This window comes from Bidens hawaiensis, unplaced genomic scaffold (assembly GCF_021521415.1).
Source record: "Bidens hawaiensis isolate Kalapana, Puna unplaced genomic scaffold, B.hawaiensis_p1.1 tig00017565_1, whole genome shotgun sequence".
Taxonomy (NCBI): Eukaryota; Viridiplantae; Streptophyta; class Magnoliopsida; order Asterales; family Asteraceae; genus Bidens; species Bidens hawaiensis.
In genome coordinates, this window is record NW_027492654.1 from 46,904 (window position 1) to 60,677 (window position 13,774).

At 33.0% G+C, this 13,774-nt stretch overlaps 1 long non-coding RNA gene and 1 pseudogene across 1 annotated transcript; one reads left to right on the forward strand and one right to left on the reverse strand.

The window, feature by feature from the left end:
* The first annotated feature begins 757 nt into the window (after nucleotides 1–757).
* Nucleotides 758–2,164, forward strand: LOC143554177 (uncharacterized). The gene is made up of 2 exons (XR_013138947.1): nucleotides 758–956; nucleotides 1,872–2,164. It is a non-coding gene; the product is annotated as an uncharacterized LOC143554177 (long non-coding RNA).
* Nucleotides 2,165–3,945: 1,781 nt separating this feature from the next.
* On the reverse strand, nucleotides 3,946–5,222 carry LOC143554178 (transcription factor MYB8-like; annotated as a pseudogene).
* Between the last annotated feature and the right edge of the window lie 8,552 nt (nucleotides 5,223–13,774).

Consider the following 13,774-nt stretch of genomic DNA (forward strand, 5'->3'; position numbering starts at 1 on the left):
GCTAGCTACTTTAGGTAATCGAGATTTATTTGTAAATCAAATAAATAAATCATAATAAACATTTGCCACAAGTTAGCATGTGTGAAATAAACGCTACGTTCAATACTTTTTATGATTTTGATGCTAAGGAACTTCTAAGGTTATAAAAGGTGAAGCGTCTAAACTACGGCCGTTCTAAGGGGCACCACTTTGACGGGTTCAAGAGGTTGGCCCCTCGTGGAGTCCATGTGAGCAAACGCCCTTGGTTGAGGCCACGTTGATCGGCAAGAATTGAAAATGATCTTCAAAAGTGGTTGGGGGTAGGGCATGAATGACTAAACGTTGCACGGGAAATGATCTTTAAAAGTGACTGGAAATAAATAGCGAATTGCTATTGATCGATATAGCTAGTTCTACAGGTTTGTTAGAAACCAAGTCACTGAAGGTCAATAACAAGTTAGTTCAACTGTAAAAGCTTTATCTATCGGTAACAAATAACAAGTTGTCTCGGTATGTTATTAGTTTATCAAAAAACAGGTTAATAATAATTATTTTAACAAGCAACATAAAATTATATATAATCCATAACCTGTGGTCTAGTGATAGGAAAACTCGGGTATTCCTATGGAGAAGTTCGATTTCATCTGTGTGACTTTTGGTGGATTATACCAATAAAGGATTTGAGCTAAATCTTATAAAATTTTTAGTTCAAATCATACGTCCACCCGTGTTTTCGTCTCATTTTAAATCAAAAAAATTTAGTCATTCTAAATAAACATAAAATTATATATTATGTGCCTTTGAAATTTGAATCACCCCTATTCATTCTACCATTCTACCGTAACCCACTGAAGATGCTGCAGTTTCCGACGGCGACGAGGATCATTCCGACGTCGCACCTCCTTACGCCGCAGTGGCCTAAACCACACAGTGAAGAACTACTCCTTGCTATTGAAGAATCTGAACTCGAAGAAAAGGTCCATCCGTACATCTTAACCGTCTAATTTCTTAAATTCAATCAGTCATGTATATGTCGTGTTATAAGTTGCCGATTTCCTGAATTTTAGATATGAATTCGATCTTCCTTTAGTTCAATTGCTGTATCATCATGATTCGGTTTCATGTGCGAAAACCTAATTGTGTTTTGAACTGTTATTGAAAGCGAAATTGAAGTCCAGATTGACCATATCTAGGTTTAATAACAGGTTTCTAGTGAATTACTAGTATAATGAGTGTGTTTATCTGATAAATTTTGTTATTTTATGACTTAGGGTTTAGGCAAGTGTTGATTCAATTTAATGTGCAATAACCTAATTGAGTAATCAGTATGTTGAAATTGGTATTGGATTAATATGTATGTATATAACATACTTGTATTTTTAGTTAGGTTTCAGAATTTAGGGCTGCTCAAAAAACTCGCGGCTCGTAGCTCGTTTGATAAAATCTTGAATAAAGCTAGCTAAAAAAACTTGATTTGAAACGATCTAAACTGAGCCGCCTCATTTGTAACAGGACCGAGCTCGAGCCAAGTTTGGCTCGTGGCTCGGTCTTAGGCTCGTTTGACTCCTAGCTTGAGCTAGAGCTGAGCCAAGCTGCCTTGTTTAATTTTGAGCCCAAGCTCAAACCCATGGTGGCTCGACTTGTTTACCTCCCCGTTTCAGATAATCATGTAGTAGGTTTTTGAATCCTGGTTGCTGATAATAGAGTTAAATCATAATGTGTTTCAAGAGTAAATTTGAATCATCTGTTAAATAAGTCAAATAACTCATAATTGTTCGCAGTGCGCAGTTAATCAAAATGATAACTTGAGGATGCCTCAAATCGGCCTTGTGTTTAGATCAGTCACACGTATAATATTACTAATAATATGTGTGATGAATTTATTATTGCAGTACAATGACATCAGGAAGATAAACAACAACCATATTGTGATTGGGAAAACAACAGTTGAGAATGACAAAGAAGACTTTGATGATGAAGCGGATGACGATGATGCTGATAATGCAGAAGAGTCTGAAGGAGATGAATTTGAACAGGAAACCGGTTAATCTTTGTTCTGTACTAGGTAAAAGTTTTGTCTAATACTAAAAGATCATGGTTCAATTACATAACATTCGTTATCTTTTCCTCGTTAATATTGTCGCAATTATCTAAATCTACCATCCAATCTTTACAAGTTGTCAAACATGTATACTTCTTAACACAATTATGTTACAATACCCCTTTTAACCACTATTTTATAAGAGAACCAATCAAGATATATTTATTCATAGTCGATACATAACCTTCAAAGAAGATGTTACACTAACGCTTTTAACCAATCACACACAATTCCTTTTTGTAGCTCTATAACAAGATCAAAAGTTAATATTAATAACACACTCAAAACATATTATAGAATCTTCATGCCCATCGACACGAGTTTTATTTAATATCTTGATGTCAATCGAGGAACTGTTAGTATTACTGTACTCGTGATTGTCATCCATCAATCAGTAAAAAACGCTTCTAAAAGATTTTCTGATAGAAAAGTATCCGAATCTCTTGTATCAGAAACTTGTACCTTCTGCAATTCTTGCCATTTATTTGCATTCCATTCGTCATGCTTAAAGATTTCTGCAGAAAGGTTTTTCAAGTTCGAATAGTTGGTACAGCTTGAACTCTCTCTCGATTCCTCTTTTATATCCATCATTGTACATGAAGCCAAAGTATCAGAAAAATCAAAACTTGGTGATGATTTTTCACTACTCATTTGACCATATCGAGCAAAAAGATTGCAATCAAACCACATTGGATCGATACCCATCTCAAGTTCGTCTGAAAACATGTTATTTTTCATGAAATTATCTTCTAATGTCAACTCGTCATTGTTGTTCGTATGAATAGCTTCCTGTAGTTCAACTGTCATTGCACTCGGGATAATGCTTTTGTGACGTTCTTTAGGGATGGGAATTGGTTCATGGGTGTTTGGATCAAACCCTTGATTAATCAACTTTTTCTTCAAGCACGAGTGCCAAAAATTTTTGATCTCTCATTGTCTGTTCTTCCAGGCAAGTTTTTAGCAATCTGAGCCCACCTGTGGTTTCAGATTCAAGAATTTAAGATAGTATAAAAACACAAAATTTGTTTTCAAATCAAAACCAATTTTATGTTGGATGGTTACATAAACGCTTTATGTGTCATAACTAAAACAACAATTAAAAATGTTTATGTGGTTCTCACATTTCTTTCTTAAAAATTGATAATGTATTGAACACCTTACTACACAAGTGTTGGTAGAGAAATGGAGCCGGTAAATGGTTATATAGCCGTTTTATGTATCATACTTAAAAGCAAACAAGTGCAAATTTTTATGCGTTTATCATAGCTTTTTACTTAAAATTGATTATGCATTGAACGTTCTTCTAAATACCTGTTTCCAACAGTTGAGAATGACAAAGAAGACTTTGATGATGAAGCGGATGACGATGATGCTGATAATGCAGAAGAGTCTGAAGGAGATGAATTTGAACAGGAAACCAGTTAATCTTTGTTCTGTACTAGGTAAAAGTTTTGTCTAATACTAAAAGATCATGGTTCAATTACATAACATTCGTTATCTTTTCCTCGTTAATATTGTCGCAATTATCTAAATCTACCATCCAATCTTTACAAGTTGTCAAACATGTATACTTCTTAACACAATTATGTTACAATACCCCTTTTAACCACTATTTTATAAGAGAACCAATCAAGATATATTTATTCATAGTCGATACATAACCTTCAAAGAAGATGTTACACTAACGCTTTTAACCAATCACACACAGTTCCTTTTTGTAGCTCTATAACAAGATCAAAAGTTAATATTAATAACACACTCAAAACATATTATAGAATCTTCATGCCCATCGACACGAGTTTTATTTAATATCTTGATGTCAATCAAGGAACTGTTAGTATTACTGTACTCGTGATTGTCATCCATCAATCAGTAAAAAACGCTTCTAAAAGATTTTCTGATAGAAAAGTATCCGAATCTCTTGTATCAGAAACTTGTACCTTCTGCAATTCTTGCCATTTATTTGCATTCCATTCGTCATGCTTAAAGATTTCTGCAGAAAGGTTTTTCAAGTTCGAATAGTTGGTACAGCTTGAACTCTCTCTCGATTCCTCTTTTATATCCATCATTGTACATGAAGCCAAAGTATCAGAAAAATCAAAACTTGGTGATGATTTTTCACTACTCATTTGACCATATCGAGCAAAAAGATTGCAATCAAACCACATTGGATCGATACCCATCTCAAGTTCGTCTGAAAACATGTTATTTTTCATGAAATTATCTTCTAATGTCAACTCGTCATTGTTGTTCGTATGAATAGCTTCCTGTAGTTCAACTGTCATTGCACTCGGGATAATGCTTTTGTGACGTTCTTTAGGGATGGGAATTGGTTCATGGGTGTTTGGATCAAACCCTTGATTAATCAACTTTTTCTTCAAGCACGAGTGCCAAAAATTTTTGATCTCTCATTGTCTATTCTTCCAGGCAAGTTTTTAGCAATCTGAGCCCACCTGTGGTTTCAGATTCAAGAATTTAAGATAGTATAAAAACACAAAATTTGTTTTCAAATCAAAACCAATTTTATGTTGGATGGTTACATAAACGCTTTATGTGTCATAACTAAAACAACAATTAAAAATGTTTATGTGGTTCTCACATTTCTTTCTTAAAAATTGATAATGTATTGAACACCTTACTACACAACTGTTGGTAGAGAAATGGAGCCGGTAAATGGTTATATAGCCGTTTTATGTATCATACTTAAAAGCAAACAAGTGCAAATTTTTATGCGTTTATCATAGCTTTTTACTTAAAATTGATTATGCATTGAACGTTCTTCTAAATACCTGTTTCCAAGAAGTCGATGAAGGAGAAGTATGATATCTTGTTCTTGTTGCGAAAGGCTACCTCTTTTGAGACCAGGCCTCAAGTAATTCAGCCATCGAAGCCTACAACTCTTTCCACACCTTTGCAATCCTGGTTGTAAATCAAAAGTTTGAAAACATACATACACATATCTATATGACATGTATATCTAGAGGCAGAGAAAGAGAGACCAGCAAGATGAGGAACAGAAGCCCATGAGCCAAAACCAAATCTGTTAATGTAGGTGATGAGCTTTTCATCTTCTTCAGGACTCCATAAACCTTTCTTAATCTTTTGTTTAAGATGGCAAGTGTCTCCTGTCATTTTGGTTTAATTTTTTTGGAAAGATTTAATTTAGGGTGTGTTTGTTTGATCTCTGAATGCCTCTGAATGGCTCTGAAGTCTGAATCACTCAGACTTCAGTTTGTTTGTTTCAATAAATGATTACATCTAAGCGATTCAGCAAGGCTCTTATTGATTCAGATTTGAGATATCGCTGAATGGAAAAGAGACCAAATTACCCACACACAACCATCGCTCACTCCTTCATTCTTCTTCCCTTCAGGCGACCAAGCACAACACCACAATCCTTACTCGATTTCAGCCCGATTCCAGTTACAAACAGGTATGATTTTGTTTACCTACTCGATTTCTGTTCTAGGGTTTAAAGGGCTAGGACTAGAAGCTAAGCTAGGGTTCGATTGATGTTTAATTTATGATAATTGATATTCAATTTGGTTGGATCTTGCTTTTGTATTGACAATTTGATTCATCATGAGAAGTTTTAGTGATTAGGGATTTTGGGGCTGAAGGGATATCAAATAGTTATTTTTTGCAATTATCAACAAATGCACACCACATGTTTGTTAAAATGTCTAAGTGCAACTGTTGCTTTGTATGCTAAAATCACCAGTAAGTTTACTATCTTTTCATTCCAAGGTAGAAAAAATTGTGTTACAAAAACAACTTATTTAATTGTTTCTTATACATATGGTTTTTGATCATTTAAATATGCTTGCCTTCAGTTAGAACACGAGCAGGTAAGCTTTCCCAATCCATAAAATAAATTTTTAGAAACAAATTTAATTCTTTTACATTCTAGTACAACAAAGGATTCATGATACAAACTCATATGCATTTTGGTATAGGATATACCCGATTAAGATCTTCTACACCTATATATAATCAGAACCGAACCTCTTCACTCTCTTCTTTTCTTTTTTGAAATACATTACCAAGTTCTTTGACAATACACGAATTAAATCATTGGTCACAAATATGATACGAAGAACCAAATTGTGAGCTCGCCATTTATTAAGAGTATTATAGTAGTTAATTCACCAGCTAAATTACATCTCGAACAACTAATTGATGTTTTAACCATTTGATGATATGGCAAGATACTTGAATTTATTGGGATTAATTTGAAATGAAAGCGTAAAGATTGACTTTGGTCAACTTCAAACCCATTTGATTCATCCTTCTTTTAGCTAATATCTATTCGACCTATTTGAGATATAAAGAAAATTCGGATTGACCCAATCTAAGTAAACTGTAAACGAATAGAAAACATAAATAGTTTAATTTGAATGTATAAATTATGGTTTCTTGTATCGATCATATGTATATTTATCAAGGTACGTTCCTGGTGCTGAAGCTGATGATGTTATCGGGACCTTGGTCGTACGCAGTGTTGAAGTTATCGAAAAAGCCCGTTGGTTGTTGCGTTTGCTGTCTAAAATGTAAGTTTATTATGTTGTTTTGCAACTATAAATGTTGAACCAATGTGTTAAGCTTCCTGTTGCTGTTTGTTGTTCAAGCTATAAGTTTATTAGCTTGAATTATAACTTGAAATATTGAATTAATGTCAAACTTGTTCCTGCAGTTTGCTGTCCAAATTGTAGATTTGTTATGAATTATGATGTCCTACAACTAAAAATGTCAAATTAATGTCTTAAATTTGTTGTCGCAGTATGTTTTCAAAGATAAATTGTGGTGTCATGCCTTAGGTGAAACTCGAGAATGGAAATAGGGAAGTCGTAGATCAAGCACTCGGATCATCTTGAATACACATCATTCAGTTGAAGAAAAGTTTTGTTGAAGTGGACATAAAGGTTTTACGAGTTGTGCTAATAATGTCATAGTTGTCTTATCTTACTTTTATTTACGAACTTAAATTATTATATAGGTACAGTTATGTTAATCTGCAACATATTGTTTACTAACTTAAATTATTATATAGGTATATTTTTGTTGACTTGGTGCATTATTTTTAAAATCATTATTTTTAAAATGTATTTTGATTGGTTGTAATGAAAGTATTCTAGACGGTTATTAAGAGTTTTGACTAAACATATATATATTTCATTAAACATGAAATAGTTCAGATGGGTAAAATAGTCATTCTACACAATCATTTAGAGGTTTAACCAAACAACACTTGCTGGTTCAGCACTTACTGATTCAGAGTCTCTTAATCATTCAGACCTCTTATTGGTTCAGCACTTAATGGTTCAACATTTGCCAAACAGCCCTTTAGTGTTTTGAGTAGGTGCCTATTCTTGTGACACCAAATTATATATATCGGAGAATATAATTAATCTTTTTTTTTTCATAATTAAAAGCAAATAACTGTATAAGATAAATTATGTGTGAGATAAACCGTGTATAAATATGTGACAATGATTGACATTATCAATTGGTCAAATGATATTTGACAAAAAGATTTGTCGGCATGTACAAGGTTTAAGATCTTTGCATGAACTTTCATATCATCTTTTTGTCATTTGTTTTTTTTCTCCCTTATCAAAGATATATATGTAAGAGCGGAGGAAGTTTCCTCATAGTTTTCACATATGCTCGTCAGGCGTTACATTAGCTTTTTCCCACTATTACATATTTACTTTTAATTGGTTATATAATTCAATTATTTTTATTTTATTTTTATAAATAATATTTTTCACGTCTGATTCTGAAAACAACTATAATAATAAAACTACACTTCTAGGCTTTCATCTTCACTTCTCAACAACGTTCTCTCAGTCTTGAAATCGCCCTAGAAGACGTACTAGAAAACCTAATAATCAAAAGGTAATGAGGTTACTTTTCAGTTGCCGGAAGAAAATAGATTAAAACCTGAAAGTTGGGATCGTCAAAAAACATTTCTTTTCTTCAGTTGTGATTAATCTCGTCCAATAGGTCAAAGTTAAAATTTTTTAAATCCAATAATCTATTTTGTTTTATTAATCCAGTTCAATTAACTCAAATGCCTAAAAATTCGATTACTTGAACACCTTATCCTATCCAATGTCATCCTAAGTCAATATCCATCACTAATACTATATTCGGTTCGAACACTAATTTTTAATTTTTGAAAATTTAAGCGTCATTTATAACTTCCATTTTTAGAAAACGATTACAATAAAGTGACAGATAAACGGATAACAAGATGCGCTAAATTGAATGATGTATCTTCAGGTGGTGATAAAGTGAAGTGATTGACAAGATGGGTCCCACTGAATTTAGAGGAGATTTGGGTCATCAAAGTACTAGCTAGTCAGTCCATTGACTTGAAAAACAAGTCTTCCTTAATTTGTTGTTTGTTCCTTGAGATTTTGGCTTTCTAGAAGAGTAAACATGTAGACACACTTCAATAACCAACACCGTCACCACCATGCCGCCGGGACATCACGTGCCACCTACCGGAGACCGGAGTAGTATTATTTTATATCTTCCTTTTCTTTTTTGTCTCCTTATGATTTCCTTCATGCACCTATACTCTAATTTGTCACCTTCAACGGTCAAACACTAATTAACTACATATCTTATTTGTAGTAATTAAGGTGAACTTTGGCCACAGTGGATCTTATATTTTCAACACGGTGTTTATTTATTGCTTAAAAAGAGATCTTAGTTTTATACAGTATGTCTTTCACCCTTTGTGACATACAAATTATCGGAAAACAACATTAACTTTTGTAATTATATGATCAGCTCTTTGCATATGAGGTAAACTGAATTTTTTTTGTTCTTTCATTAAAGCTTCATCAAAGAGTAGTATTTACATCAAAATAGAAGGCAAATGAGTAACAAGTTATGTCCTAATCTTTGAAGTCATTAAAAGTTACATTAGTAGCTTGGAGTTATTACATTATTACTCATGGCCCGTTGGACTCGATTAAGTAGTTTTGCAAACTCAGGCGCAAGGAAACCTAAAGCATAAAATGCAATGGTGTAAACACGTGTTGAGTGTCAATATATGCTCTCTCGAGTTTGCTCACTTTTGTGGCCATTAAGCAACTTTTAACATAGCTTGACACACTGTGAAAAAACATTACTTCCCCAAGCGCACAAGGGGTAAACCTTGTTAGATCTACACACAAGTGTTTCCCTCCCATCTATCCAAAGATCAAAATATCAGTTGGTCAAAGTGTTGACATTCCTTCCAACGAGTCACTCAAAAAAACACACAGCTGCTTATTTTTTAACAGTTATTCTGGTGCGTTTGGAAAATTCATAAAGAACATTCCTAACCAAACTGTGTTGGTACTTGAACCTCTGGAGCTCTCTACAATGTACGCAGACTCCCTAAATGAGTAACACGTACACCTTATGACAAACTTGACATATCTCATCAACCGAAAATAGAAAAATCATGAGACGGTACTTAAGGATAGTACAATACTTTGTCGTCACCAGGAATTTTTAGGGGTATTTCGGAATTAGCCCTGACAACATCTGCTGGTGTCTCAGTTCCCATTGACCTCTACGTGACTCTCACGAGAGGCTAAGTCCTTTAGACATCGTTGGAACCCATTGGGGCACTGTCACTGAGGACCCGAGCCTCGCCAGAGCCGTGTTCCTTGGAACCCCATGGTCTATGGGTTCACCCCTTGAAACGCTTGAGTTTCCATGGCACCTCATAACTTGACATGTTTTCTCATTTCAAATAGTATAAATCTATAATAGAAATTTATAACCTTTAATTACTTTTCAAACAACATGAAACGTAGCATAAATTAGAAACTGGATGGTTTCTTGGTCATTATTCTATTTTAGCTGTAAAATGAATTATATAAATCACAATTCATTATTGTCAAAGAACTTTAAAAAATTATAAAACTGGAGAAAATGACAAATGGGCCTAAACAGTTACAGGCTGAAGACCTGCTACAATGTGGCCCAAAAAGTCTAGCAGCCTACACAGTCGACATGCACAACTTCACTGTTTATACGTACTGTATCTTTTGTTATTGACCCGGATAATTTCATTTGCAAAAAATACTTAAACTTCAATATAGAAGTGAAATAAAAACGTCAAGTGTTTGACAAAAATGGTTTAAGTTCATTTTTATGTAGTGTGTTCGTGGTTGCTCTCCTCCGAGTTGTGGAGGGAACTTGTTTCACGGCTCTTACCGATTGTCAGTAAAAGTTAAAAGTTGAAAAAAAACAAACAAACGGCACGTATACCAAGGAGTAAGGGGTAAATACGTCCAACAAAATCAATTATATATGTGCAGCAATGTACGTCACCGATCTTGACGCACTTTGTATTGAGTTGAAGTTAGGCACACCGTTAAAAAAAATCCGAAACGATGCGAGAGTACATACTAAGTTTAAAAGTTTTAATAGAAAGTTCCTTTTAAAGGTACAAATGTCCCATTCTAAGTTTATTTTATAAAATAGATTAATATAAGTTTTTACCTAGGTTATACTTGGAATTAATTTGTTTTATTAAGATACCCGCACGTATATCATAGAAGTTTTAGAATTATCTAAGAGTTATTTACCAAAACCGCCCCCACGACACCCACAACACACAACCTTATCGTTTAATCTTTTCACAACCGGACTCCAATGTTTTGATAGGTTCATATTTTCATCTAGAGACCTAAAAAATGTAAACAAGGAGTCTTGTTGACAATGAAGTATAGAGGTTAATTATCCTTTTAATCTAAAAAGAATTAACTCCCACACCAAGAAGTTTAATTTTGTTGAAGTTTACTTTTAAGCCAGAATCACCGAAGGATTATTGCTAAATTAGGCAAGGACAAAAGCACATTTGGGCATAAAACAAATTAGAAAATTTGTACCCTCCTTTGGTGTACGTCTTAATACCGTGAAGGATGCCGAGCTCGCACGCCTTAGATGGGGCAATCCCTAAAGCTTCCATATCAATGATGAAGAGAAATGGTGCTAATCTATGAGGTCCCTTGCCACATGCCTCTTTCAATACAAAATTTTATAGCTAAATTTCTATGACATACAATCGGTCATAATTAATCCTTTATTAATTAGGACAAATTTTCGCCGCTAATAATGTAATACCCTTTCTGTAACTCATAAATTATTAACTTACTTCAGCCAATATCTGATGTTTAAATCATCAAGAAAAATGTTATATAAGGTATAGGTTTCAAGCTAACTTTTATCGATCATGATCATCTAAAATCATCTCTTAAAATAACTATATAATAAAACATATAGAATAAAAGGAAAAAATAAGGAGAAAATAAATTAATATATGACGTTTTTGACCGCATATATTTAAAGTGTTGAGAATAATATCGATTTGATACGATCTTATATCCATCTCTTTTAACCCTTGATCAATTGATATATATTCTATTAATTTATAGATTGATAACAAATTAAGGAGCTGTTTAGTATATTCCATTAAGAGACTATCTTTGAATTAGTCAGAGATAAAATATATTTGATCCATTAAACGAAACATCTTAATTGTTCATGTAGTCTCTTAATGCGTAAGTTTCAAAAACATATGCTGAATTATTTAGATACCACCTTTTAATGATTTAGAACCAAATTGTTAAACAGCCCATAAAAGATTGTTATAAAGTAGTTATGTTTAATAATCAGTTAGTTAATACTTGTCATATCTTTTAGAAAGTTATATAAAAACTTTCATATTTTTTATGGAATTATCATTAACTTTAAATAAGTTTTTTTATAAAAAGAAGTTTAAAAATATTAAAAATAAAAGAGAATGAAAAGACATTGGTAGTGATGATAAAAGAGAAAGTAAAAGAGGAATAGATTTGCAAGTTTAAAAAAGAGTACAGTAAAAAAAAAAGAAGGAAAAGAGACGGCGCATTTATCATCATCCAATATATCGATCGAATTATTCCAAACAAAAAAATATACGAATAATAAATACTGCTGACCTCCTACTTTTTGGAATTTACTTTAAAATAAATAAATAAATAGTGTTTGAAAATTCCAACCCTAGGTATTCTAGTCAAAGAATAAATTATTCTTAAGTAGCTAAGGTGAATCACCAAAGACTTCATTTAAAAACGGGGAGGTTTTGTGTTCTAGTTTCACGTAATCATATATGACAAATAATAGGGTGTTCTAGATTGAGCCATGAAGTTTTCTAATAGATAGTGAATTCTCTTCTAAAAATGAAATGTAGATGATTGGGTAAGTAATGATAAAAAAAACAAGAAACAGAGAAATAAATTTACAAGTTTAAAAACCGTACAATAAGTTAAGAAAAAAAAAAGAAGGAAAAGAAAGATGGCGCATTTATCATCATCCAACATAATGATCGAATTATTCCAAACAAAAATATACGAATACTACTGCTGAATTGCCTATTTTTATGAATTTACTTTAAAATATATAATAGTGTTTGAAAATTCCAACCCTAGGTATTCTGGTCAAGGGCCAATGATTCTAAAAGTGGTTGGGGGTGAGTTACCAAGGACTTCATTTAAAAAAGGAGGTGGTTTTGTGTTCTAGTTTCACATAGTCACATGTGACAAATAAAAGGGGGTTCTAGATTTAGCTATGAAGTTATCTAACATATGGTGAATTCCCTCTTGAAAGTGGAATGAAGATGATCGGGTGAGTCACTGACTTACTGTCTCGTCAATACTTTAAATAACCTTTCAAAATAAAAGGTATTATGGTCAACGTGTGGAAATTAAACATAATATAAATGATATCTAGTATATAGATACGATACGGATTCTCATGGGGGGATTTTATTTATATTCCTTTTTAGTTACGATATTCGTTACTTTTTACTTGTAAATTAAACACATTAGGCTTTTAATGACAATCGAATCAGCATTAAGTAGCAGTGAAGATATCACCAATAAAAACTCACATCTAGGCATTTGAAATTGTAGAACTAACACTAGTACACTGCATATACATATTATATGTGTGCTTGTTGAGGGTTATATAAACGTGTAAGAATAATCAATTCATATAATATTTGCTCATAAGTCAAGTGTCATGGAGGTATATCTCAACTTACGAATAATGTGAATTATTAATTAATGTGTTACAATGAAAACTAAGGTGTAAGGATTTGAACTCATGATCTCATATTTGTTAAACGCTCGAAACCTAGGGAGTTTCGAAAGTTGAGTTTACACATGCATAATAGTTCTTGAACATCGAATTTATCATAACGCAATGAAATTAAAAGCTTACGTCTTGTCTTAAACAATATCAAATCATGATAACTGTAAAAAAATATAACAAAATTCAAAACTGATGGATGCTACCAGCTGCCCGGATAACACGCGGTGTTCCAGCAAATTCTCATTCCTTCCTTAACCTGCTAACAAGATCTATGTGTGTACAAAATTCAGCTACACGTTAAGTCAGTTCTAGCTTACTACTTGACAATTATTATATAAATACAATAGTATATGATGTGCCGAAGCACAAATAAAACCCTACCTTATTGTGTGTAAAGCAAATCAATCAAATCTTGTCTATCTAAACATACGAACTACACAAACCATTCTGACCATGTCATGACCAAAGCCACACATGTAATTGCAATTACTGACACGCGCAACAAAGATGCTGCCAAATTGTGCTCATATGAGAGGGGCCTAACTATGC